General features: G+C 41.1%; 1 non-coding gene across 1 annotated transcript; it reads right to left on the reverse strand.

Moving 5' to 3' along the window:
- Nucleotides 1-261: 261 nt before the first annotated feature.
- LOC112713844 (small nucleolar RNA R71) lies at nucleotides 262-365 on the reverse strand. Its single transcript, XR_003158809.1, has one exon. It is a non-coding gene; the product is annotated as a small nucleolar RNA R71 (small nucleolar RNA).
- Between the last annotated feature and the right edge of the window lie 4,218 nt (nucleotides 366-4,583).

Below are 4,583 nucleotides of genomic sequence, written 5' to 3' on the forward strand. Positions count from 1 at the left end.
GCTCTAATGCAATAGAACTGCAAATTTCATGGACTTCCATCTGAATATCATTACCAGTTTTTAACTGAGTTCTTGCAGATTTGTGAGACTGTAAAGACGAATGGAGAAGATCCTGAAGTCTACAGGCTCATACTTTTCCCTTTTGCTGTAAGAGACAGAGCTAGAACTTGGTTGGACTCACAACCTAAAGATAGCCTGGACTCCTGGGATAAGCTGGTCATGGCCTTCTTGGATAAATTCTTTCCTCCTCAAAAGCTAAGCAAGCTTAGAGTGGATGTTCAGACCTTCAAGCAAAAAGATGGTGAATCCCTCTATGAAGCTTGGGAAAGATACAAGCAGATGACCAAAAAGTGTCCTTCTGACATGTTTTCAGAATGGACCATATTAGATATATTCTATTATGGTCTCTCTGAGTTTTCCAAAATGTCATTGGACCATTCTGCAGGTGGATCTATTCACTTAAAGAAAACGCCTGCAGAAGTTCAAGAACTTATTGACATGGTTGCAAATAACCAATTCATGTACACTTCTGAGAGGAATTCCGTGAATAATGGGACGCCTCAGAGGAAGGGAGTTCTTGAAATTGATGCTCTGAATGCCATATTGGCTCAGAACAAAGTGTTGACTCAGCAAGTCAACATGATCTCTCAAAGTCTGAATGGATGGCAAAATGCATCCAACAGTACTAAAGAGGCAGCTTCTGAAGAAGCTTATGATCCTGAGAACCCTCCAATAGCAGAGGAAAATTACATGGGTGAACCTTATGGGAACACCTATAATTTATCATGGAGAAATCATCCAAATTTCTCATGGAAGGATCAACAAAAGCCTCAACAAGGCTTTAATAATGGTGGAAGAAACAGGCTAAGCAATAACAAGCCTTTTCCATCATCTTCTCAGCAACTGACACAGAATTCTGAGCAGAGCCCCTTTAATCTAGCAAACTTAGTCTCTGATCTGTCAAAGGCCACTTTAGGTTTCATGAGTGAGACAAGATCCTCCATTAGAATTTTGGAGGCACAAGTGGGCCAGCTGAGTAAGAAAGTCACTGAAACTCCACCCAGTATTCTCCCAAGCAATACAAAAGAAAATCCAAGAGGAGAGTGCAAGGCCACTGATGTAATCAATATGGCCGAATGCACAAGGGAGGACAAGGACGAAAATCCTAGTGAGGAAGACCTCCTGTGACGTCTCTCAAACAAGAAGGAGTTCCCTATTAAGGACCTAAAGGAATCTGATGCTCATATAGAGACCATAGAGATTCCATTAAATCTCCTTCTGCCATTCATGAGCTCTGAAGATTATTCTTCCTCTGCCAAGTTATTTGGTAATGAGACTTGGGAAGGTGAACCTCCCTTGCTCATTAGTGAACTTGATACATGGGTTCAGCAAACTCTACCTCAAAAGAAACAAGATCCTGGGAAATTCTTAATACCCTGTACCATAGGCACCATGACCTTTGAAAAAGCTCTGTGTGACCTAGGGTCAAGCATAAATCTTATGCCACTCTCAGTAATGGAGAAGCTGGGGATCATTGAGGTACATCCTGCCTTATTCTCGTTACAATTGGTAGACAAGTCAGTAAAACAAGCTTATGGATCAGTAGAGGACGTGTTGGTAAAGGTTAAAAACCTTTACATTCCTGCTGATTTTATAATCTTAGACACTAGGAAGGAGGAGGATGAATGCATCATCCTTGGAAGACCCTTCCTAGCCACAGCAGAAGCTGTGATAAATGTTAACAGAGGAGAATTAGTCCTTCAATTGAATGGAGACTACCTTGTGTTTAAGGCACACGGCTATCCTTCTGTAACAAGGGAGAGTAAGCATGCAGAGCTTCTCTCAATACAGAGTCAAACAGAGCGCCCACAATCAAATTCTAAGTTTGGTGTTGGGAGTCCACAACATTGACCTGATCACCTGTGAGGCTCCATGAGAGCCCGCTGTCAAGCTATTGACATTAAAGAAGCGCTTGTTGGGAGGCAACCCAATTTTTATTTATCTAATTTTATTTTTATTCAATTGTTATTTTGTGTTTTAGTAGGTTCATGATCATGTGGAGTCACGAAAAAAATATTAAAATTAAAAATAGAATCAAAAATAGCAGAAGAAAAATAACACCCTGGAGGAAGGACTTACTGGCATTTAAACGCCAGCAAGGTGAATCTGGCTGGCGTTCAACGCCAGAATAGAGCATGGATTTGGCGCTGAACGCCAGAAACAAGCAACATCCTGGCGTTTGGACGCCAGGAATATGCCCTGAGGAAAGCTGGCGCTGAACGCCAGTAACAAGCATGGAACTGGCGTTCAACGCCAGAAACATGCTGCACATGGGCGTTGAACGCCCAGAACGTGCATCACTTCGGCATTTAAATGCCAGAATGGTATGCTGAGGCATTTTACATGCCTAATTGGTGCAGGGATGTAAATCTTTGACACCTCAGGATCTGTGGACCCCACAGGATCATCTCAGGATCTGTGGACCCCAAAGGATCCCCACCTAACATATTCCCACCTTACCTCCTAATTAATCCTATAACACACTTTCCCAAAAACCCTTCACTAATCACCTTAATCTCTCTTCCCAATTACCCCCTTCACCACTCACATCCATCCACTCTTCCCCATAAACCCCACCTACCTTCAAAATTCAAAAAATCTTTCCCACCCAAACCCACCCTAAATGGCCAAACCTACCCTCTCCCCCCTCCCTATATAAACCCCTCCATTCTCCTTAATTTTCACACAACACAAACCTTTCTTCTCCTTCTTGGCCGAATACACCTCTCCCCCTCTCCTCCATATTTTCTTCTTCTTCTTCTTCTCTTCTTTCTTCTCTTGCTCGAGGGCGAGCAATATTTTAAGTTTGGTGTGGTAAAAGCATAAGCTTTTTGTTTTTCCATTACCATTGATGGCACCTAAGGCTAGAGAATCCTCTAGAAAAGGGAAAGGGAAGACAAAAGCTTCCACCTCCGAGTCATAGGAGATGGAAAGATTCATCTCCAAAGCCCATCAAGACCACTTCTATGATGTTCTGGCCAAGAAGAAGGTGATCCCTGAGGTTCCTTTCAAGCTCAAGAAAAATGAGTATCTGGAGATTCGACATGAGATCCAAAGAAGAGGTTGGGAAGTCCTATCCAATCCCATGCAACAAGTCAGAATCTTAATGGTTCAAGAGTTCTATGCCAATGCATGGATCACTAGGAACCATGATCAAAGTGTAAACCCGAATCCAAAGAATTATCTTACAATGGTTCGGGGGAAATACTTAGATTTTAGTCTGAAAAATGTGAGGTTGGCGTTCAACTTACCCATGATGCAAGGAGATGCACGCCCCTACAATAGAAGGGTCAACTTTAATCAAAGTTTGGACCAAGTCCTTATGGACATATGTGTGGAAGGAGCTCAACAGAAAAGAGACTCCAAAGGCAAGCCGGTTCAACTAAGAAGACTGGACCTCAAGCCTGTGGCTAGAGGATGGTTGGAGTTCATTCAACGCTCCATCATCCCCACTAGCAACCGATCTGAAGTTACTGTGGATCGGGCCATCATGATTCATAGCATCATGATTGGAGAGGAAGTAGAAGTTCATGAAGTCATCTCCCATGAATTCTACAAAATAGCCGATAAGTCCTCTACTTTGGCAAGGCTAGCTTTTCCTCATCTTATTTGCCATCTATGTTACTCAGCTGGCGTTATCATAGAAGGAGACATCCTCATTGAGGAGGACAAGCCCATCACTAAGAAAAGGATGGAGCAAACAAGAGAGCCCACTCATGGAACCCAAGAGACGCATGAGGAAGCTCATCACCAAAAAATCCCGGAGATGCCTCAAGGGATGCACTTTCCTCCCAACAACTATTGGGAACAACTCAACACTTCCTTAGAAGATTTGAGTTACAATGTGGAACAATTAAGGGTGGAACATCAAGAGCACTCCATCATTCTCCAAGAAATAAGAGAAGATCAAAGAGCAATGAGAGAGGAGCAACAAAGGCAAGGAAGGGACATAGAAGAGCTTAAGGACATCATTGGTCCTTCAAGAAGAAGACGCCACTAAAGTGGACTCATTCCTTGTTCTTATTTCTCTGTTTTTTGATTTTTATGCTTCATGTCTATTTATGTTTGTGTCTCTACTTCATGATCATTAGTATGTAGTAACTATGTCTTAAAGCTATGAATAAATTCCATAAATCCTTCACCTCTCTTAAATAAAAATGTTTTTAATTCAAAAGAACAAGAAGTACATAAATTTCGAAAATTGTCCTTGAATTTAATTTAATTATATTGATGTGGTGACAATACTTTTTGTTTTCTGAATGAATGCTTAAACAGTACATATTTTTGATCTTGTTGTTTATGAATGTTAAAATTGTTGCTCTTGAAAGAATGATGAACAAAGAGAAATGTTATTGATGATCTAAAAAATCATAAAATTGATTCTTGAAGCAAGAAAAAGCAGTGAAAAAGCAAAGGCTTGCGAAAAAAAATTAGAAAGAAAAAGAAAAAGCAAACAGAAAAAGCCAATAGCCCTTAAAACCAAAAGGCAAGGGTAAAAAGGATCCAAGGCTTTGAGCATCAAT

This window comes from Arachis hypogaea, chromosome 1 (genome assembly GCF_003086295.3).
Source record: "Arachis hypogaea cultivar Tifrunner chromosome 1, arahy.Tifrunner.gnm2.J5K5, whole genome shotgun sequence".
Lineage (NCBI taxonomy): Eukaryota > Viridiplantae > Streptophyta > Magnoliopsida > Fabales > Fabaceae > Arachis > Arachis hypogaea.